A 21,950-nucleotide genomic window follows, 5' to 3' on the forward strand; every position below is an offset into this window, starting at 1 on the left:
TTGTATTTCCTCCCTGGGCTTCAGTTGGCTCATCTGTAAACCCGGGATAATATCAGTACTTGCCTCACAGGGTTGTTGCGAGCATACAGAGAGTAATATTTGTAAAGCTCTCAGCACATTACCTAATAGGTAGTAAAAAACTGTGATATATGTCCCCTTTCCTTAATAAATGTTTATAAATGCATGAATGCATATTACATTTGCTAAATATAAAAATGCGACTAGTGTAGCGGTTGTAAAGGGGGGGGTCAGGAGATCAGTAGTGACTAGCGCCAGATTGGGGTCACTTAGGGTTGTGGGAGTAAAGAAAGGGGGAAGACAGGGGGTTTTGGGGGGGAAATTTTGGTGGGGCAGGACAGCAAGTGTGACTTCTCTCCTTACACCAGACCTCCTGCTGTGAAACCCCAAAGCCCTCATGCACAGACCTTTTTTTTTTTTTTTTTTTTTTTAAGGTAGACTGAGTGCTGGGGGCTCCTTAGTCCAACTTTTCCCACTTGTCTGGGAGGAGGCTGAGTGGAGGCCGAGAGGTAAAGCGTCTTCCCCATGCCACACTGCTGGTAATTTCAGAGTGGAGATGGGGTCCAGGTCTCCTCCTCTGTGGGGTCGAGACTCTTCCCCCTCTTCTCTACACTGCCACATACTGCCTGCTTCTAGGTGTGGGACTAGAGAACTGCATTCATAGGTCTGCCATAGGCTCCTCCCGAGCCCCTTGTGAGATGAGTTCACTGAAGTACAGAGAGGGAAAGTCAAGTATAGCCCCAGGTGAGGCAGGGCTGGGATTCAGACTCAGATCCGCCTGGCTCCAAAGCTCATTCTTTTACCTTCTACCCGGTTACGTTGCTAACGGTGCTGGCCCCCAGTTGGTGTCTGTGCAGGTTTCATACCCCTGATCACCTATAATTGCACTCCTCAGAGGATGATGTCCACACACACACGTGTCTGTGTGTGTGTGTGTGTGTGTGTGTGTGTGTGTATGCGTATGCATGTTTGTGTATGACAGCAACTTCATTTGAAATCCCCGGTATGCTTGAGGATGGTTGGTTCATGCAGACCGGAGGTCTGAGACCTGCAGGTTGAGTATGAAAAAGGCTGTACGAAGACCACCAAAGCAGGTGAGGCCTCAGAAGTCCAGAGGGAAAAAGGAAACTTCACTCTCGGGAGCCAGGCTTAGTGTATGAGTTTGTTGTCTGTAGGCCTGGGAGGAACAGAGCCGCCCGGCAGGGACAGGGATGGGACCTGGGCAGACTGCATGCTTGCAGTTTATGTTTACTTATTTTGAGGAGACAGGGAGAGACAGAGCATGAGTGGGGGGAGGGGCAGAGAGAGAGGGAGACACAGAATCCGAAGCAGGCTCCAGGCTCTGAGCTGTCCGCACGGAGCCTGATGCGGGGCTCGAACCCATGAACCGTGGGATCACGACCTGCCGAAGTCAGATGCCCAACCGACTGAGCCACCCAGGTGCCCCAAATGCACCCTTCAATTTTAGGTGAGGACACTGAAACCCAGGGGTAAGCCACCTTGTTCAGGGTCATATCCCTTGTTGAGGGACAGCGAGCCCAGGGCCCACCCTTCCTGCCCCTCCACATGTGCGGTTAGTGATCACTGCGTGTGTCAGCTATCCTGAGGGCTATTGTGACACCGAGCACTGGAGGAGCTCAGTATCATTTGTCAAATGAGCAAACAAGTTCCCAGTTCAATTCTGGTCCTGGCTTTTCTGTCTCTGAGCAAAGTCAGAGCATTTGCCCTCTCAGTTTTGCCCTCTGTAGGATGGGTACAACATCTCTGCCTCTCTTCTAAGCTTATCTTCATTGACTCAGAATTCATTCAGCAAATATTTATTGAGGAGTGCTTATTGAGTGCCAGACCCTCTTCTGAGTACTGGGCACTTTGCACTGAACAAAAGAAGCTAAAATCGTGTTCTTTTCTAGTGAGGGGCAACGGATAAGAAATGATTACAATTCATGGTCTGTGTATGACTTTCCTGGGGCTGCTGGGACCAAGCCCCACGAACTGGATGGCTCAAACAACGGTAATTCATTCTCTTACGGTTCTGGAGGCTCTGAGAGGGGATTCAAGGTTCTGGTGGTTGCAGGCAGGCTTTGGTGTTAGTTTATGGCAGCATAGCACTGCTCCCTGCTTCTGCCCCCATGTGGCCGTCTCAGGTTTTCTGAAGAACACTAGTCATTGCATTGGGCCGCCTGCACTCCAGTGTGTCGTCATCTGAAATGATTACTTCTGCAAAGACCCATTTCCAAATGCAGTCATGTTCTGTGGTTCCAAGTGGATATGGATTTGGCGGACGGAGGGGACACTGTTTAACCCAGAGCAATAGGTGAGGTGGCGATCACCGCTGAAAAAGCAGGAGGTGTGCCAAGGACAGGGGTCTGGTGGTGAGGTGTCGATCAGGCAGGCCCTGCTGAGAAGGTGGTGTTTGAGCTTCCGTGTGGAAGAGGAGTGTGGGGGGGGGGGGGTGGCGCAGAGCTGTGGTGTGGAGGGGCAGCAGAGGCCTTGAGGTGGGTACGTGCACCTGCCCGGACCGTGCGGGATGGTGCGGGGACAGTGTGGCCCGAGTGCCTCAGTCCTGTGTGCGCGCGTGTGTGAGATAGGAGAACGTGAGGGCCGAGGGGTATGTAGGGGCATCCAGGATCTCCTTGCAGCTCTTTGCCTGTCTTTGCGAGGACTTTGGCCTTTTGCTCTCTTGAGATGGGAGCCACGGTTGTGGTTGGAGCATGAGCCGAAGCAGGACTGACATGGACCAGCTCACTTAGGGAGTGTTCCAGATTCACATGGCCATTGCAGGATGTGTGAACCCACCCAGATATTCTGTGGCAACTGTTTTCTCTGCGGTTTCTTTTTTAAGTGTCAGGGCTCTGTTGGCCCTTGATCCACTGCCCTTTCCAGGCTGTTCTTGGTCCTTCTAGATGTCTTTGACCCACCCACCTCCCCACACTTAAACCACAAGCACGTGGAAGAGAAAGTAGGCAGACAAGGCTGGGGGTGGCCGGCCCTGTGTGTGTGTCAGCCCTGCTGGGAGCTGCTTATTCTCCGCTAGCCTGGGGCCTGCCTGGTGAACGCTAGGCCTGCGTTAAGGTGTTTATCACCCCGGCAGATTTAGAAAATGCTGAGGTCAGTGTGTGAGCTCAGTGTGTTCAGCTCCGCGGATCCTTCCGTGGATAAAGTCACCACGCTGTGAAAAGAGTCGAGTCAGCTCCCTTGGGCAGGAGGCCGCATTTGGCCTTGAAAATACAGGGCAGGGAGGCATGCCCAAAAGTACCTGTGGAGAGACAGATGAGCCATCCTGAGGTCCTAGCCCAGGGGCCTGGGGCCCTGGCTGCTGCCTGCTCTGTAAGTGGCCCACAAAGTTTTACCCATTGTTCTTCTTATTTGCCATAAAAACACTTAGGCCTGCCATCTGGACATCATAGAAAAGGAACTCCAGGCGGTGGCTTGTCTTCAACACGCTTGGCCTGATGGCCCGAGGCCTGTGCTGGTGTTTGGTTCGCGGGGCTGCTGGAGGAATCCTACTTCGGATTCTTGGCGTCAGAGCCGAAGGGAAATCTCCTTATCTGGCTGATATTTAATTTCCTCTTTGGGCCTCGAAAGGAAGGGGCCTGGCCTGTATGTGATGAGGGGCCCCCCCGAGAAGTGGGCCGCGCACGGGCGGCCCGATTTCAGGCCCTCTTCCCTGCCTCCACCTGCCGGGGGTAGTGCCCCAAGCAGCCCACAGGGAGGTCACCTGGGAGGCGGGGTGGGGGGTGGGGGGGGGCGCTGCCTTCCCTCTGGGGAAGCACCACTTCAGAAGATAATTCTGTGTGAGCAGAGATGGTGATTGAACTCCCCAGGGCCAGGAGCAGCCACTCTTCTGTAGGATTTCAGGAGTTAGTTGCCTTTGGGCACCACTTGCTCATTTCCCCCATCACCCCCCCCCCCCACCTCGCCAAACAAAACATACACCCATACAAAATGAAAGTTGCGAAGTTTCTTCCTGGCTAGAAAATGAACATTAAAAGGTGTTTTGTGAGATTGTAATTCCTCCTGCAGAGTTATTTCTGGGGGTGCTATCCCCAGCACATCAAAAGCACTTCCTGGGAGGAGGTGCCTTTTAAATTCTGCAGCCTTCTCTGCCAGGTGCTGCGGGACGTTTGACTCAAGTAGCACCCCCAGAAAGTCTGGGGTCTGGCCTTGCGAGAGGCGGAGGCCCTGCCTGTGTGGGAGCGGGAAGAGCTGTTCCCATGGAACCGCTTCCTTGTCCTGTTTCAGGGCAGGGGGTGGGGGTGGGGCTTTATCTCTGTGCTGACTTGCCCCAAGCACAAGCACGTACTAAGTAAATACTTGTTGATGGGCAGGATCTACTGGATGCCGGCCCTGACCTCTTTTGCTGGGCTCTGAGCAGGCAGCAGTGTGCTGTGAGTTAGCCCAGAGCCCCGACAGCTCCGTCTACTGGACGGTCTCACAGCCATGGCCTTGGGGACGTCGTTTGCTTGCTTCCTTGGGCCTCAGTTGTCTCATCTTCCACCCGGGGGTTGGATGAAATGGTTGGAATGAGAGCCTTCTTGGCTCCCCTCCTTTGGTGCCTTCCTGCCCCCCCTGCCCCTGGGATGCAGGGGTCCTGGGCTGATCTGCCTGCACCATCCCCCCTGGTCACAGTGGGAGCTCCCCGGGGACAGCAAGAACATGAGCTCTTTGTCCCTGAGAGCCCGACATGTGCAGCACTTCCCTAGAGCTCCCGTGTGGCCTTCGTCCTGCTTGGCCAGACCCCCGCAGCACTCACTTTCAGGGTGAACTTTGATGGGGGAGGGAAGAACAGCTGGCAGGGGATTTGGCCTGAATCTCTAGCCTAGCTCTGGAAGCAGGTGTCTCCAGTGGTTCACCGTGAGTTCCTCGCTCCTGTCTCAGGTTTCTTGCAACCTTTTATTCTCGCTTTGAACAAAGTCCCTTTATTTCTGGCTGTTGTTATGAGAATTGTTTTTGCAGTTACTGGTAAGGCAGAAAAGAATGGATCATGACTACAGAATTGTACACATTTTACATTCCAAATGTAAGAACTGTCCATGCATAGGAAAAATACTTTGTGGAACTTTATTTCGGAGATTATTCCTGGATTTTGGTATAATAGGAAATGTTTTTAACCTATTACCTTTATAATAAAAACTATTAAAATTATGATAAATAATAAATAAATTAGAATTTAATATGCGATAGCCACTGTAAGAACTTGCCATTATATCTTATTTAATCCTCACTATGAATCTGTAAGATCCTTTTTTTAAATTTTTTTTTTCAACGTTTATTTATTTTTGGGACAGAGAGAGACAGAGCATGAACGGGGGAGGGGCAGAGAGAGAGGGAGACACAGAATCGGAAACAGGCTCCAGGCTCTGAGCCATCAGCCCAGAGCCTGACGTGGGGCTCGAACTCACGGACCGCAGATCGTGACCTGGCTGAAGTCGGACGCTCAACCGACTGCGCCACCCAGGCGCCCCAAGATCCTTTTTTTTAAAATACACGTTAACCTGGGGCGCCTGTATGGCTCAGTCGGTCAAGGGTCCAATTCCTGATTTCAGTTCAGGTCATGCTCTCATGGTTTGTGGGAACAAGCCCCACATCAGACTCTGAGCTGACAGCACAGAGCCTGCTTGGGATTTTCTCTCCCTCTCTCTCACCCTTCCCTGCTACACTCACTCTTTCTCTCTCTCAAATAAATATATAAACATTAATAAAAACCCGTTAACCTATTTTTTAAATTGCGGTAGAATATATATAACATGAAATTTACCTTTTTAACCATTTTTAAATCTACAGTTCTGTGGCATTAAGTACATTTGCTGTGGGATCCCTTTCTTTAGCTCCTTAATGTTATAAATGAGGAAGCTAAAACTTAGAAAAACAAAGTTGCTTGCCTCAGGTCACAGAGAGTAAGAAGTTCCAGAAGTAGGATTTGAACCCAGGACCCTGAGACTCAGAGCTCTGGGATTTCTGGTTAGTGGTTGTTGGGCTCCATGGTTTCTTACCCTGCCCCATGCTCACCACTTCTTTGCAGAAAACCAGCTCACTCATGTGCATCTCTCGTTGAAAAGTTCTAGCATTGGGTTTCGCGTTTTGTCGGGGAGGTGGCCGATCAGTCCGGCTCAGTGTGTGTGTGGCTGATGCAGGTGCCACCTGTTGATGGACACTAGGGTTGATGAAGGTTGAAGTGTATACGCCATTGTGTTGGGAAAGGGTGGGTGTTGGACTTCTTCCAGAAGGTTTTTGTAGCGGGGGCCCCAGGGCTCGGGTACCTGGCCTCATCCGGTCTGAGCTTGGAGTTAGAAGGTCTCTGCGTTTTAGTGCTTATGTTGCCTTGTGGGTGACATGCTTTGGCCTCAGTTTCCTCATTTTTTAAAAAATGTATTTACCCATTTTTGAGAGAGAGAGAGGGAACCAGCAGGAAAGGGGCAGAGAGAGAAGGGGACAGAGGATCTGAAGTGGGCTCTGTGCTGACAGCAGAGAGCCTGTAGTGGGGCTTGAACTCAACAAAACCATAAGATCATGACCCGAGCCAAAATCAAGAGTCGGACACCCAACTGAGCCACTCAGGTGCCCCAGTTTCCTCATTTAAAAAAAAAATTTTTTTTAATGTTTATTTATTTTTGACACAGAGAGATAGAGCATGAACAGGGGAGGGTCAGAGAGAGAGGGAGACACAGAATCTGAAGCAGGCTCCAGACTCTGAGGTGTCAGCACAGAGCCCAACGCGGGGCTCGAACTCATGGACCTTGAGATGATGACCTGAGCCGAAGTCGGTCGCTTAACCGACTGAGCCACCCAGGCGCCCCCCCCTCATTTCTAAGTGGGTGGGAAAGATGCTTGTTTGGCTTGCCTGCCACGATTGTAGATGATTACATGCCACGATGTGGGGAAAGTGCCAGGTAGACTAGGCAGCTTTCTATGATGGGCATTTTGAATGTACCCTGGTAGAGGGGAGTGTCCGGGGCCGACCCTGGAGCCCTGAGGAGGATGGATTGGAAGGTGAAGAGTGGCAGGTTTGCCTTGCTCTGTTTTCTTTCGTTTTTGCCATCAGCTTGTTTCCATCACTATCGCCTAGCTGGTGAAGCACCAGTGTTCCATTGTTTGCTTGGTACTGCAGGTTGGCATGCTCTGAGATTTTCTAGAGTGTGTCTCTCTCAAGGCCCTCCCCGAGACTCCCATCTCTGTGGTGAGATGAACTGTAACGTCAGAGATCATTTTTGTAGCCGTGTGATCATTGAAGGTATACAGCAACGTTCCCTGGGCCTTGTCTGTCTACCTCGTCTTTACAGCAGATATCAGTTTGTCTTTCCATCCTCCGATCTTGAGTGGCCAAGCATATGGGCTGGGATGCGGAAGATGCACTGGTGGGGGAAGGAGCTCACTTTCTCATGGCAGGTGCAGTGCCTGTCCTGGCCGCACTAACACACTGTGCACTGTGCAAGACCCTGGGTGCAATCTTGAGGTAAAGAAGGTGCGGTCTTACTCTCAAAGAAGCCACCGTCTCATGGGGAAGATACATATACTCAGGACACAATTATGAGGGCGAGCATAGGTAGCTTGACGAATAACTGTCACGAGAGGTATAGCCTTTAGTCTAAATGAATGAAAATGTATTGTTTGGGGCTGATCAGAGGTGACTAGGTTTCCCGTCTAGCCATCCCCACAATAGTTTTTTGAGTCATTGCTGTGTCCTTGCATGTTTCATCTGATAAGAAAGCCAGGGGTCTGTGCTGGGTCTGCCAAAGTCATGGCCCTGTCTCACTGTCCACTTGTTTCTGGCTTTGAGAATGGTCCTCGAAGACTAAGTAGGTCACGGATATCTATTTTGAACCGAGCGTGGCTGGGCTGCATGGCCATTTAATTTCCGGATCAAATCCTGTTGGACTTGTTTGTCCAGGAGGCTGGCAGCAAGCACTCTCTGGTTGGTTGTGCGGTGTATTTATAAAGTGTGAAGAGTCTGGAGGTAACGAGACACTCCACTTATCTATTCCTGCAGGAGAGCGGTCGGTCCGTGGAGAGGTTTCAGAAACCTTCAGGAAGCCGGGGGCGTATCGTCGTTCCGCCCCGCTTCTTTGAATTTTCCGAAAATTGTTGATCCTCACGAACTTCATGGAACCCTTTTCTTTTAAGAAATCGCATTTAATTTTTACCCCGTGTTAGTTGGCCTCTGCTTTTGTTAGTAATGGCAGCCAGTTGCTTGATTTGCTGTGTGCTGAGCCTTTCATGTGCATTACCTCATTTAATCCTTACCACAGCCTTGGAAAATGGATATTTTTGTGCCCGTTTTACAGGGGAAGAAGCAGAGAATCAAAGTGGTGTGGTAATTTGCTCGCAGACCAACTGTGTAAGTAGCAAGGCCGGAGACTTGCACTCAGGGTCTTCTGGTCAGGATCTGGCCTTTGCACCGCACCACACGGGTCTCAGGAGCCCGCGAATGGAAGACATTCCTGTCTGGGAGCAGGGGAGCGGCTCCCGGGTCTGTTCCGTTCGGAGGGGAGATAGGACTTCCCAGCTGAGTGTTGGGGACGTAGGGCCCCCAGTGCAAAGCGGCTTCCATGCAGAACTGGAGTTATGTTTTATTCTGCCACTTGGAGATAACTAGACCACAGAATTGTCAGTTTTTACTCTTTGCTGGGTTTTCTCCTGTTTCACTTTTTCTCTAGGTGTTCTTGCCTAAGACCTTGGGTGAGTGCCGTGAGATGGTGAGATCCATGACGGTGCAGGTGGTCACAGGGTCCTTTTAACCACCTCCTCTGTGTACACCAGCAGTTGACCCTAATATTCCTCTGTTGTCAGGATTGCATGCTTTGTCTACGTTTTTGAGACGTCAACACAAGCTCTTGGCTGTGTGCGTGCTGTGTCCTTCTCTCCGGTTTCTCCTCCCTAAGCTGCTCACAGAGTTCTGGCGGTAATGTTGCTGCACGTGGTCGTCTACATTTGCCGGTGTGTCCGAATGTTCAGGTGCTTTGCAGAGGCATTGCCTCATTGAGTATCCCCAGCAAGCCACCGTCACCCCATTTTACGGGTGGGGATTCTCAAGGGATGCCATAGACCTGAGACTTTTAGGTAACACACCTCATAGCTTCCTCTGAAAGTTTCATAGGTAACATCAGAGGAGTGTTTATTTAAAATTGGTGGTTGTATTCTAGGCTCAGTCAGTTGAGCGTCTGACTCCCGATTTCGGCTCAAGTCGTGATCCCAGGGTCGTGGGATCGAGCCCTGCATCAGGCTCCATACTGAACGCAGTGCCTGCTTAGGATTCTCTCTCTCTCTCTCTCTCTCTCTCTCTCTCTCGCTCTCTTGGCCCCTCTCCCCAACTCACACACACATTCCCTCTAAAATAAAAAAAAATAAAATCAGTTGTATTCTAAAGTGAGAGAACCCCTTCAAATGCTGTCTTGCTGGCTGGTACATGCTGGGGTTTCCTGTCAGGAGTCCCTGGCCCATCCTAGTTTTCCTCCCTGCCATTTCCTGCCTTTGTTTCTTAATCTGAGTCTGTATCCTATGAATTGGGGATAATACTAATAGTATTCTAAAAGATGTAAATGAGACAATGTACGTAAAATCACTCAGGACTCAGTGAGTGGATTATTACTTTTGGTCTTAAAAAAATTTTTTTTTAAGTGTTTATTTATTTTTGAGAGAGAGAGAGAGAGAGAGAGCACGCAAGAGTGAGCCAGGGCAGAATCTGAAGCAAACTCTAGCCTCTCAGCTGTCAGCACAGAGCCCGACAGAGGGCTTGAACCCACGAACTGTGAGATCATGACCTGAGCCAAAGTCGGATGCGTAACCGACTGAGCCACCCAGGAGCCCCATACTTTTGGTCTTTAAACCACAGTGGTTTGGAGCTGCCACAGAATCAGAGGCCTGAGAAACTACCTCCCTCCCCACCTTGGAGCCTTAGTGACTGACTTCTCCTGCAAGCCCCTCCCCCAAAGTGAGAAGCAGAGGACAAAGCATAAGGAACCCTAAAGAGCCCTGATTATAGCTAGAATCTTTCCAAGATTTTCCTATTCTTATTGGTTTCAGGGAATGGTAGCTGGTGATTTGGTTCATTTTCTGGGAACCTGAGCTCTGGGAAGTCCACTTTAACTACACAGCCACTCTCAAGTGCCTGGGCCCATTTAAAAAAATGGAGAAACGCTAAAATAGTGCTTTAGAAACAGGTATTTTAAGTGTGTGCATTGGACACATCAGTACTTTTAGCACACACACATTCAGTGACTATCTAATTTTCCTGAGACCACTTAAAGTCTAAATTTGACACCTTCTGGCCTTGCATCTTGAAGGCCTACGGAAGCATCTAGCAGATTCAGCTTTGCATTTTTGACCACCTCATGGGAGGCCTTCCATTCCACCCCCACCCCTTGTAAGTCTGAGGCCAGACAGGTAGAGGGCAGGTTCCAGAGGAACCAGAAAGGTGACTAGTGATTTTTAATCTTTGGGGATTCTGATTTCACGTATCTGTCACATTATGTTGAGCAATCCGCTTTACTTCCAGCCTCAAGGAACTGCAGCCTTGTCAGGGAGATAGACCTGGCGTTGTGGCAGCCCTTGTATTTTTGTGGGTGCCGATAAGGATGCTCTTCTCCAGGGCTTAAGTCTTGGCGTGGTGGTGGGCGTGGTGGCGGTGGTTTCTAAATCTTAATGCATTATAAACCAGAAATTTGCAAGCTGTGGTTTTTCTTACTGGAAGAATTGCAAATAGAATTAAGGACAGGACTTTCCAGCATGAGCTGCTCTCTGCTTGGGCTCGCAGACTTTAGTTACACCATCTGGCACAGTGGGTTACAGTTACCTGTTTGCCTGTCCATCTGCCCAGCTTGATGGGGCAGGGACTTGGCCTGTGCCCTGTTATAGCCTAGGCATCTTACGTGTCTCACTTTATGTGGAAACACAATTGCTACCTACGCAAAAGATTTGCGGCAGTTGGGATCGCTTCACGTGGTGGAAAGGAGGCTCTGGGGCTGATTGTCAGGTCAGTGGCCGCTGTTGATTTTGCAGAATTGGCTCTGTACCACCAGGGGGCGTTGGGAGCTGTGTGGCACCAGGCAGGCCTGTCCACAAACCCTACTTGTCTACCTTCCCCACCCATGCCCCTAGTGCTTCTGTTGAGGGACCCGAAACCAGTACCCCAGTACCAGATAGGTGGTTGGTAACAAGCCCAAGGTGTGAGTGGTGTTATCTCCTATTCTATAGGCTAAGATCTGGAGAAGCCACCCAGCTAACAGGTAGGCAAGTCAGTCCAGATTCCTGGCCTTTAACTAATCCGATATACACTACTGCCTCTGCCCTGAGGACATATCCCAGCCATACACGATTAATTAACCTGACAGCCCTAGAAATTTAAATTAGATCTAAGGAAGAACTTCCTAACTTTTCTTTTCTTTTCTTTTTTTTTAATTAGAGCTAAAATGAGACATTCTAGAACAGGGCTGTTCAAGCTGTCATCCATGATCCATAGTCACAGAATCAATTTTGTGGGTTGACAGAAAAGAAAAGAAAGGAGAAGGAAAGAAAAGAAAGAAAAAAGGCCAAGTAAAAACTATCAGTACATCACAGATGGTAAGGCTGATGTGTGTTTGTGCATTTCTGCTTGCGAGTCCTGGTCAAAAATGTCCTAGAGAGATAGGGATTATAGTTTCGATCATTATAGATTAGATTGTTAGGTGCCTGGGGGCAGGGGTCTGTTGTTGTCTCCTTTTTATGTTGCCTCCATCCTTAACCCAGTGTTGAGTACATGGTCAGTCATTCTGTCTGGGAGAACTTATTAAATTTCTCCCTTCTTCCTTCAGACCGGAAGAAGTCAGAACACACACTGCCCTGTCCTCACAAGGAAATGAGAGCAGCAGTATTTCCCAGGCTCCGTGTGCGAGGAAAGCAGAGAGACACCGAGCATGTGGTAGTTAAGAGCTTGACTCCAAAGTCTGAGTTTGCATTCTGGGGGTGCCCTGTCCAGGTGTGTGGCTTTGGGTGGCTTCTTTACCCCTACCGAGCTTCACCAGCTCCATCTGTAAGGACACCCGCCTCCGAGGTACCGTGAAGATTAGAAGAGGAAACTCAGCGCCTTTAGCAGAGTGCTTGGCACCTGATAAGCAGTTAGGAAGTTTGTCTGGTGCTCATTTTTGTGGTGAATATGACGAGAGGCTAAGTGACTCACGTGGGGTCCATGGCAGGAAGCCCCTGCCAGAGCTCCTGTTCCGTGATGCTTGTAGATCTGGAACTGAACTAGAAGCCCCTGCCTGTGGTTGGTCGTGTGGTGAAAGGAAGTGGACGGAGCAGTGGCAGCAGGTGTCTGTGTGTGCAGAGAGACGGTCAAGACAGTCTGGTTTTGTAGCTTAGAGAAAACGGCATCTCTCATGTGCAGTGAGCTAGGACTATATATATCATTGTGGAATCTGAGATTATAAGTGGCATTTCTTAGAAAATCCAGGTACTTTTTATGTAATCAAAAAGCAACAGTTTCACTTTAATAGTATGGGTTTTGTTGTTGTTGTTTGTTTGTTTTTAACCACACACATGCAGGCAGCTATTTCCTGAAGCCGAACATAGCCACGTGTGTGATTAAACTGGTGCTTTTGTGTCCAACAACAATGATGTTTTCAGTGAAAGCTCCAAGACCTGGTAAATACAGATTTCTGAACTCACCAACTGGGCCCGGCAGCGCCACTGCCCAGTCAGAATTAACTGTTGGAAAGTAAATATGTGACATGTTGAAGGTGCAAGACGTTGGGCAGAACCCAAAGGGACTTGCTTTGGCATTAGCCTTAATTCTCAAGTCCGAGTTTGTTCAGTTCTGAGTACAGCCTGGGGAGTCGCGAGCCTTCTTTCTCCCTCAAAGTTAAAATATTTTTGCCCTTTATATCCCTTAGTGCTGATTGCTTTCGTATCTTGGGAGGGAAAGGTGTGGAAAATTATTCAATGATCGAAAGTTTCGGGTTTATACTTTAGCTGGAAATGTGACTTTCTCCCTTGTTTGGAAACAGTCGAGTGTAACAGTTACGAGCACAGACTTCAGCCAGACCTACATTTCTAGACTGCCTGTGCTGCTTTCCCCCTTGATTTTTTTCCAGCTTTACTGAGGTGTAATTAACAAATAAAAATAGTATATATTTAAGGAGCACAGTGTGATGATTTCATATACGTATACGCTGTGAAATGATGACCACCAGCCAGTTAATTAAGTAACACATTCATCGGCTCCCGTAGTTACCACTTTTTTTCTTTGTGAGATGAGAACACTGAAGGGCTACTCTTAGCAAATATGAAGTGTACGACGCAGTGTTATTAACTGTAGTCACTATGCCGTACGTCAGGTCCCTACAACTTACTCATCCTATAAATTAAAGCTTGTACTCTTTGACTGTCATCTCCCCATTCACCCCAGCCCTCGGCTCCTGGCAAGCCACATGCTGCCCTCTGCTTCTATGAATTTCACTGTTTTAGGCTCCACGTATCAGTGAGCTCATATGGCTTATTTCACTTAGTGTGATGCCCTCCAGCCTAATCCATGTCGTCACAGCCCGTGCTGTGTGACTTTGGGCACGTAGCTTAACCTGCCTGCATTCCATCTGTGAAATGGGCTTATGATAATACTACTACTGGGGAGTTTGCAGAGGCTTAATTGGGTAATATATGCAAAGCCGTCATGGTAACGTCTGCGTATGAACTCTTTAGGACATGGGTGCTGTCATCACCACCATCATCATCATCCCAAATATTAGCGGAAGGTCTTTACAGGAGATCAGGATTATAGACCTGGCTCTGCCATTGTTAATAGCTGGTCTTGGATACATTGCTGAACCTCAGTGTTGTTTTCTCTAGAACAAGGGAGAGGCCCAGATGCTTCAGACTCCTTCTACCTCGAATGTTCTGCTTTGCGTGCTGTGCACTCTGTTTCTTCTGAGGCCTCAGGATGTGATGCTGGCTGCCGGGAGGGTGAGATCCCATTTTCTGTTAAGGACCTGCAGCTCTCTGCCCACTGTTGGTCCTCATAACCTTTGTTTTTCTTTCCTTGATTTTATATTCTCAGTGGATCTCCCTTTCCCTGGCCTCTGCAGAATGACTCCATGCTTTCCATGCTTTTTCTAGTGGATTCAGACCATGGGTATGCCTGGTGGGCTGGAGTTCAGTCTCCACGTGGCAGAACCTCACACCTTGGGGAGGTTACAGATAAGGGTGATCCCTTCCCTTTGCCGTTGGATTTTGAATCCTGTCTGTGTTTGTCCTTTCCGTACTCCCCAGCATGAGCGCTGGGGCTGCCTGTATGTGAGGTGGGCCAGGAAAGCCACTCATGAGAAAGGGAGGACTTTTTGATGTGTACTAAACTGCTTTCTCGCTTTGTCTCCTTTCTGGCCGTCAGTTTCATTGGAATTTTAAAGGGTTTACCCAGGCTAATCTTGGTGTGATTTTCTATTTTGCACGTGCATCTTTGCTAGACGCCCCGCCCTTTCGAAAAGGTGGAGCTGTGGAGTTCACCTCTGGCCTGCCGCTGGTGTTTGAGGTTTATCTCCCTGTTCTCTGGGACAGGCGTGCACAACGAATTGAGTCGTTTGCAGCCCACTTCCGGCCTAATTGAACAGCTGCCGGGCAGCTGCTGCCAGCGCGCCTGCCCGTTACCTGGTTTGCCAGCCGTCCCTGTCATGTCAGTGTCTTGCTTGTACCAGAAGATTCGGTTTTGTCACTTGCAGTTAGCTCACTGTGTCCTTCAGAGAACTGCTTTCTTCTTCACTTAATTTAAAGGTGCCAATGCATCCTCTTCTGGGACAGTCCCTCTGCATTCCCATCTTGCCACTGTCCTCCCGGTTAAGATAATGGCTGAATGGCAGCCTCATGACAGCTGCTGCGAGACCAGATGCAGAGAGAGGGTATGTGTGCATCCTGGCGTGGTTCTCATGCTCGCCTCCCTCTCCCTTGGTCCCCAGACTAAGTTTCTACTGAGTCCTTCTTAAAGTAGTGCTCACGGTTTAGAACTAGTGAGAAGTACTCTTTTAAGGGAAGGGACATAAGTTCCTTTTTCAATTAAGCCTTTACTTTGTTAGAGCCATTTTAGGATCACAGCAATATTGAGCAGAAGGTACAGAGATTTCCCACATACCCCTGCCCCCCATGCATGACCTCCCTCATTACCCACACGCTCCCCCAGAGTGGTACAGTTGTTACAGTCGGTGAACCTACATGGACACATCATCATCACCCAGAATCCATAGTTTACCTTAATTAATTAATTACTTTTTTTTAAAGTTTATTTATTTTATTCTGAGAGAGAGAGAGAGGGCATGAGCAGGGGAGGGACACAGAGAGAGAGGGAGAGAGAGAATCCTAAGCAGGCTGTGTGCTGTCAGCATAGAGCCCGATGCGGGGCTCGGTCTCGTGAACCGTGAGATCATGACCTGAGCTGAAGTCAAGAGTCGGACACTTGACTGACTGAGCCACCCAGGCGCCCTCATAGTTTACCATAATGTAATACTCACTCTTGGTGTTGTACATTTGAAGAATTTGGACAAATGTATAATGACACAGATTCAGCCAATGACATATATCTGGTATTTTCACTGCCCTAAAAATCCTCTGTGCCCTGCCTATGCGTCTCACCCCGACCCCTGGCAACCATGGATCTTTTAGTGTCTCCACAGTTTTGCCTTTCTCACAGTGTCGTATAGTTGGAATTATATAGTGTGAGGCCTTCTCGGATTGGCTTCCTTCATGTAGTGATATGCATTTTAAAGTCCCTCCGCGTCTTTTCATAGCTTGCTGGATCGTTTCTCTTTAGTGCCGAGTAATATTCCACTGTTTGGATGTGTCCATTTCTTTATCCATTTACCTGCTGAAATGGATGAAGACTTGGTTGCCTCCAGGTATTGGCAATTATGAATAAAGCTTCTATAAACATCCCTGTGCAGGTTCTTTTGTGGACATAAGTTTTCATGTCTTTCGGGTAAATACCAGGGAGTGTGATGATTGCTGTATCATAGGGTCAAAAAACGTTTAATTTTGTAAGGAACTGCCAAACTGCCTCTGTCTCCCAGTGCCAAACTGCTTGGTTTTCCCACCAGCAATGAGTGAGCATTCCTGTTGTCTACATCCTTGCCGGCATCTGGTCTTGTCGGTGTTCTGGATTTTGGCCATTCTAATAGGTGCACAGTAATGTCTCGTAATTGTTTTAATTTACATTGCCCCAATGACATATGATGTGGCAAGTCTGTTTTTGAAAGAGTGCTGACTTTGTTTGACACTAGAAGTTTATGTCTTTCCAAAGAGAAAAGTGGCTTTACTAAAAATGAGAGCCAGAGCAGAGAATCCAGTCTTCCCTGATAACAGAAAGCCTTCCTGTTCACGGCCTATGTTGGGTCTTCTCAACTCTTTTCTTTGGTTCAAAATCTCATAGCCAGCAGCATGGTTTTCAGCGGAGCCCTGGCTTAAGTGTGATTTTGTTGTTAAAAATATTGTGGAGGGGCGCCTGGGTGGCTCAGCTGGTTGAGCGTCTGACTTCAGCTCAGGTCATGATCTCACGGTTCGTGAGTTCAAGCCCCCCATCTGGCTTGCCGCTTGTTAGCACAGGGCCCATTTTGGATCTTCTGTCCCCCTTCTCCCCTATGCCCCTTTTCTGCTCGCACACGCACAAGTGTGTGCTCTGTCTCTCTCTCTCAAAAATGAATAAATATAAAAAAAAATACTGTGGAGACACAGCACCCTTTGTTAACTCTTTGGTAGAATTGTGTATCTTAATTTTCTCTTCATGGTGTTCTTGGCCTTTCAAAAGCAAGTGTACTATTTGGGCATTTGGGTTCCTTCTGCCCAGGTTTGAACTTATGCAAAAATGGAGTAAGACAAGAAAAACATCTGTCTTTAAAATTCTTTGATCTCATTGTGGTTTTACATTTGCTTTCAGTTTCCTTTTGGTGTTTCTGTGTAGAATTTCATATTTTAAAAATATTTTAGAGAGTTCTTCAGAAAGTTACACTTAGAACTACCATAGGGCCCAGCAATTCCACTCTAGGTATCTTTGTGAACTGAAAACAAGGACACAGATCTTTGTCTACAAATGTTTATAGCAGCTGTGTTCATAGCACCCATTATGGAACAACCCAAATGTCTGTCAACAGATGAATGGATAAATAAAGTATGGTATATCCGTGCAGTGGAATATGGTTCAGCCACAGAAAGGAATGAATTACGGATGTGCTGCAACATGAATAGATCTCAAAAGCATTATGCTATAAGTGAAAGAAGCCAAATAGTGGCCAAATATTGTATGATTCCGTTAATGTGAAATATCCAGGTGGTTGCAAGGGATTGGTGGTGGGGAGACCTGGGGATTGACCCCCTAATGGTGTAAGTTTTCTTTTGGGGTGATGAAAATATTTTGGAACTAGGTTAGGGGCAGCAGTTGTACAACATTATGAATCTCCTAAACACCCCTGAATTGAACACTTTACCCTGAATGGTTAATTTATGGTCCATGAATGTGGCCTCGAGTAAAAAATTAGGCGAGGTAAGAGACAGAAAGTGCTTGGCACACAGTAAGCATTTAATAGATGTTAACTTCTAATTGATTTAACTAACTTCAGTCTTGGTTGGAGTCTCGTTTCATTTCTGCGGAAGGAGAGAATGCGGTGGACTGAGGGAGAGACACAAAATGCTGGAGGCAGAGAAATGAGTTGATTTGAGCCAGCTAGGTTGTTGTTAGACTTTTGAAGAAAGGAGACAGAAAGTCCTGTTTCCCGGATTTCTTCTAGATAGCCACTTGCAGCCTGTGGAAGCTGGTGGAAACTCACTCCCACCAGCTCGAACAAGACAAGTTTGGGAAACACTTTGAAAAGCCTGTGGCAGGTGGCAGGCAGCGAGGGCTACAGAAGCGTTTGATTAAATTAAAGAAGAAGAAGGGGGGGAAAAAAAAAGCCAAACCCAAGCGAGTTGTAACAGTCCTCAGGAGGCAGCGATGGGGAAGCACCCCCTGCATGCCTCCCCTCCCCCCCTCCCCCCTGCTTCCTCAGACTTCAGAGAGTGCCCTGAGGCCAGCCCGCCTCCAGTCTCTGCAGAGCCCTGGGCCTCTGGGTTCCTCCTCGCAGGCTTGGTTTTGTGTGTCTGAGTCCTGCTTTCTTCCTCTGAAGAAGGGATTTGAGTCATCCCCTGGGCCCGGATGAACCTTCCTGCGGCGTAGAGGACCTACGGAGAGGCTCTGTCCCTCAGCTGTAAGGGGTGAAGGGGAGGATGCGGGGGTTTGGCCAGGAGGTGGTTGGGGGGGGGGGGGAGCTAGGCTGACTTTCATTGATGAAGAAATACAGTTTTTAGCTCTTCTTAGGACAAAATTGTGATGTGCAAAGCTCTGATTTTAGGACGTTACTCGACGTAAATGGGTATATTGACCTCTCTCTTTCTAATTCTGTTTGCACTAAACATCTTTACTACACAATTAGCACCTTATTATGTACTGGCTTCACCAGTAGCGCCCGAGTAGTGTCAGCCCTGGTGTAGAAAGAAGAAAGATCATTGGCCTTGGGGTCTGAAGAGCAGTAGCTTAGCAGTTGCGTGCACAGGATTTCTACTTAGTTTTAATATTTAATCTGTTAACTCTTACTGATTTTGGACCTGGCACCCCCCACCCCCGCCGCCCTTGGGGCCTGCCGAGTGTCCTTCCTGATTGGTCCCTGTGCCGTCGGTGGACCACTGATTGACCTGACTAGGCCAGACAGGCCTCGCTCTGAAGTTTTTTTTTTTTTTAAGTTTTTAAAAAATTAAAAACATTTTTATTTTTTAGTAATAAGGGAGGAATTTATTGTGAGGCCGGGATGTCCCAGAGGCTCTAAGACCATAATTACTGCCGTGTAATAGGATGTAAAATGGGGTTTTTCCACAGAGCCTCCAGTACTGGGGTATCCCCTACTGAAGTGAGGCAGCCTCCTGTGTGAAAAATACAAAGGAAAAGCGTGGAACTGGTTTTACCACTCTTGGACCCCTCAGCCAGATCAAAGGTATTGGGGGTGGGAGTCATACTGTGGAGAGGAAGAGGATTTAATGGAGGGATGTCTTTGGAGACATCTGCCATCTGTCCCATTGTACCCGCCATCATACCACCGAGCGTCTGCCTGAGGAGAGCAGAGAGGCCTTGTGGGCATCATTTCAAGCTCATCTCCCAGAAGTTTTGAACTTGAGGCCCAAGAGCCTTTCTCTCTGAGGTGGTGAAGCCGGAATGGGGCTCTGGAGCTCTGGTGGCCCGGATTTCCTGTCTGGAGGAGAAAGCTGGCCTGCCAGGGTGGGTAGGAGGAACCTGCAGGCAGAGAGAAGCAGAGAGAGGAAACATCTCTGTTCATCTGCGAGTCCCCAGCTAACCTTCCTATGACAAAGTTTCTCTTTTGCCTTGGCTAATTGGACGTGTTTTGTTTAGTTGCTTACAACCAAGGGCCCCAAATAGTAGACATTGTGATCTTCAGCAACCACTGAACTTCTCTTAGCTCATCTTTTTCCTCATGTGTGCAATGGCAACAATAATTGCCTCATAGTTACTGGAGTGTTCAGATGCAATAACACGTAAGTGAAAACTTTGGGGGAATTGTAATGTAGGGAGCACAGAGGCTGTGACAGCTCTGTGATCTATTTTATTTTATTTTATTTTATTTTATTTTATTTTATTTTATTTTTTAATTTACATCCAACTTAGTTAGTATATGGTGCAACAAGGATTTCAGGACCTTAATGCCCCTTCCCCATTTAGCCCATCCCCCCTCCCGCAACCCCTCCAGCAACCCTCTGTTTGGTCTCCATATTTGAGTCTCTTATGTTTTGTCTCCCTCCCTGTTTTTATATTATTTTTGTTTCCCTTCCCTTGTGTTCATCTGTGTTGTATCTTAAAGTCCTCATATGAGTGAAGTCATGTGATATTTGTCTTTCTCCAATTTCACTTAGCATAATACCTTCTAGTTCCATCCACGTAGTTGCAAATGGCAAGATTTCATTCTTTTTGATTGCCGAGTAATACTCCAATGTGTGTGTGTGTATACACACACACACACACACACACACACACACACACACACCCCACATCTTCTTTATCCATTCATCCATTGGTAGACTTTTGGGTTCTTTTCATACTCTGGCTATTGTTGATAGTGTCTGTGATCATTTTATTAACTACTTGACACTAATGAATGACTTGGTTGTTCTGAAGCTGTTGGTTTCATTGTTTAACTTAAACATTCTTTCAGAAATAAAAGGTGCCCTTAGCATGTTCCATTTTTTTAATCATAGAATTAAAACAAGCGTAACCTGGACTTAGGTATTTGTAGAAGTGAGTGAATGGGTCTTGGTAAATTATGGCCTTTTCAAGCCTAATAAAAGCTTCCTCTGAGGTGAGCTCTCAATATGTCTTGGTGAGCACTGAGTATGGATTCCATATCCATGGGCTGTTCTCTGCACTTCTGTGCCAGGGAAAATAGTGCTGAAATTTTAGAGTGATTGCACATTTATTTGGCTTTGAAATTAAGTTGTCTTGGGTTTGAATCCCGAAGTTTCCACTTACTAAACTATGTTGTATTTGAGCCTCAGTCTTGTCATCTGTAAAATAGGAATAATCCAACCCTGCAGATTGAGAATTATAGGAGATAATGTACTTACGGTCCTTGGCCGTGTCTTGTATGTGGTAGGTGCTGAGTAAATGGGGCTGTTACTATTAAAAAATGAAAGTTTTAGTTACAGTCTCAACTAAAGGGGGTGAGACTAGAAAAATATGAATTTGAATTGGCATTTAATAACAAAATCAAATCAGCACTATAAAAATCAATTTATCAACTATTATTGGGTGTCTCGTCTGTGCAAGGGCTGTGGGTGCGGTGTAGATCAGAAGGTGTGTAACACCCTTCTTGTTTGTTGGGGGAACAAGTCATGTACATATAACAGGTAACATGCAAAGAGTTGGACTTTGGAGGATGACTGAGGATTGGAAATTGGGAGGCATCGCAAAGAAGGAACTAGAGCTGATGGAAAAATGAGGCAAGAGAAGCGATATAAAGAATTAAACGTTTAGAGTGATCTTTAGAAAAGGCCAAATGATATATACACATTATGCCTCATTCCCCCTATTTTATGTTTCCTTGTCTTCCTGATTCCATCCCAGACCTGCTTACTGTTTCTGATCAAGATGGTGAAGATCCAGACCCGTAGCGCATTCCAGACTTTAACATTTTTTTGAAGACTCATTTTCTCTGTGAACAGTTGGCTTTTTGTTGGCCCACACCCTTCAATGATCAGAATTCTCCTGGCACATTCTGCCTCCCCGCTCCCGTTTGCTCTGCCTTATTTTGGTTTCTTGCAACGTAAGTGGCCTTTTGGGAATTTTATCATGTTGAATCATGGCCACTCATGCAGCAGACGTTTGTTGAACACCTACTATAGGCAGCAGGCAAGGCAGTGTGCTAGGGAGGCTTGGGGACTAGAAAGATTGATGAGACAGGGTGGTCCCTGCCCTGAAGTAGCTCACTTAGTGGAGGGAACAGATGGGCAGATGGACTCTAATTAAATGTGATTAGTGCTTTATGTTGGTCAGATAAGGAAAGACATTTGGCAGGAGCCCCAAGTCCCCAAGTCCTCCTGCAACCACTTGCTGCTGTGCTCGCTTCATGAAGGTCCACCTCCCTGAGCACAGTCTGCAAAAATGCATTCTTTATTAGGTCTGCAGTTCTGATGTGAGATTTCTCTGTGTGGGTCCCTGCTTGGTGAAGTGTTTAAGTGAAGGTCCCTTTTGTCACCCCCACGCACATCCTCCTCCGGGCAGGAAGTCTAGATGGGAAGAAAAGTCTAGACCCAGGAGTCCGATCTCTTCCTGTCCTCCCACACACTTACACCTGCATCTCCCCAGGCTCCCCTGTCTCAGAAATGGCACCACCATCAACGCCGAGGCCCGAGAGCCCTGTGACACCTCCCGCTCTCTCCGCCCTATACCTCAT

The 21,950-nt window shown here is 47.7% G+C and overlaps 1 protein-coding gene across 4 annotated transcripts in view; it reads left to right on the forward strand.

The window, feature by feature from the left end:
* The window catches only part of SMCO4 (single-pass membrane protein with coiled-coil domains 4), a 64,181-nt gene that overhangs the window by 8,234 nt on the left and 33,997 nt on the right, over positions 1 to 21,950 (forward strand). The window contains exon 1 of one of the 4 annotated variants that reach the window (XR_006297352.1): positions 18,001 to 18,203. The exons of 2 other annotated variants lie outside the window; for them this stretch is intronic. The gene's annotated coding sequence lies outside the window, so the exon portion shown is untranslated. Of the gene's footprint in view, positions 1 to 18,000; positions 18,204 to 21,950 lie in introns of those variants that run through there. One more of the 4 variants, XR_006297351.1, reaches the window with a different exon arrangement.

This window comes from Prionailurus bengalensis, chromosome D1 (assembly GCF_016509475.1).
Source record: "Prionailurus bengalensis isolate Pbe53 chromosome D1, Fcat_Pben_1.1_paternal_pri, whole genome shotgun sequence".
NCBI classification, from domain to species: Eukaryota; Metazoa; Chordata; class Mammalia; order Carnivora; family Felidae; genus Prionailurus; species Prionailurus bengalensis.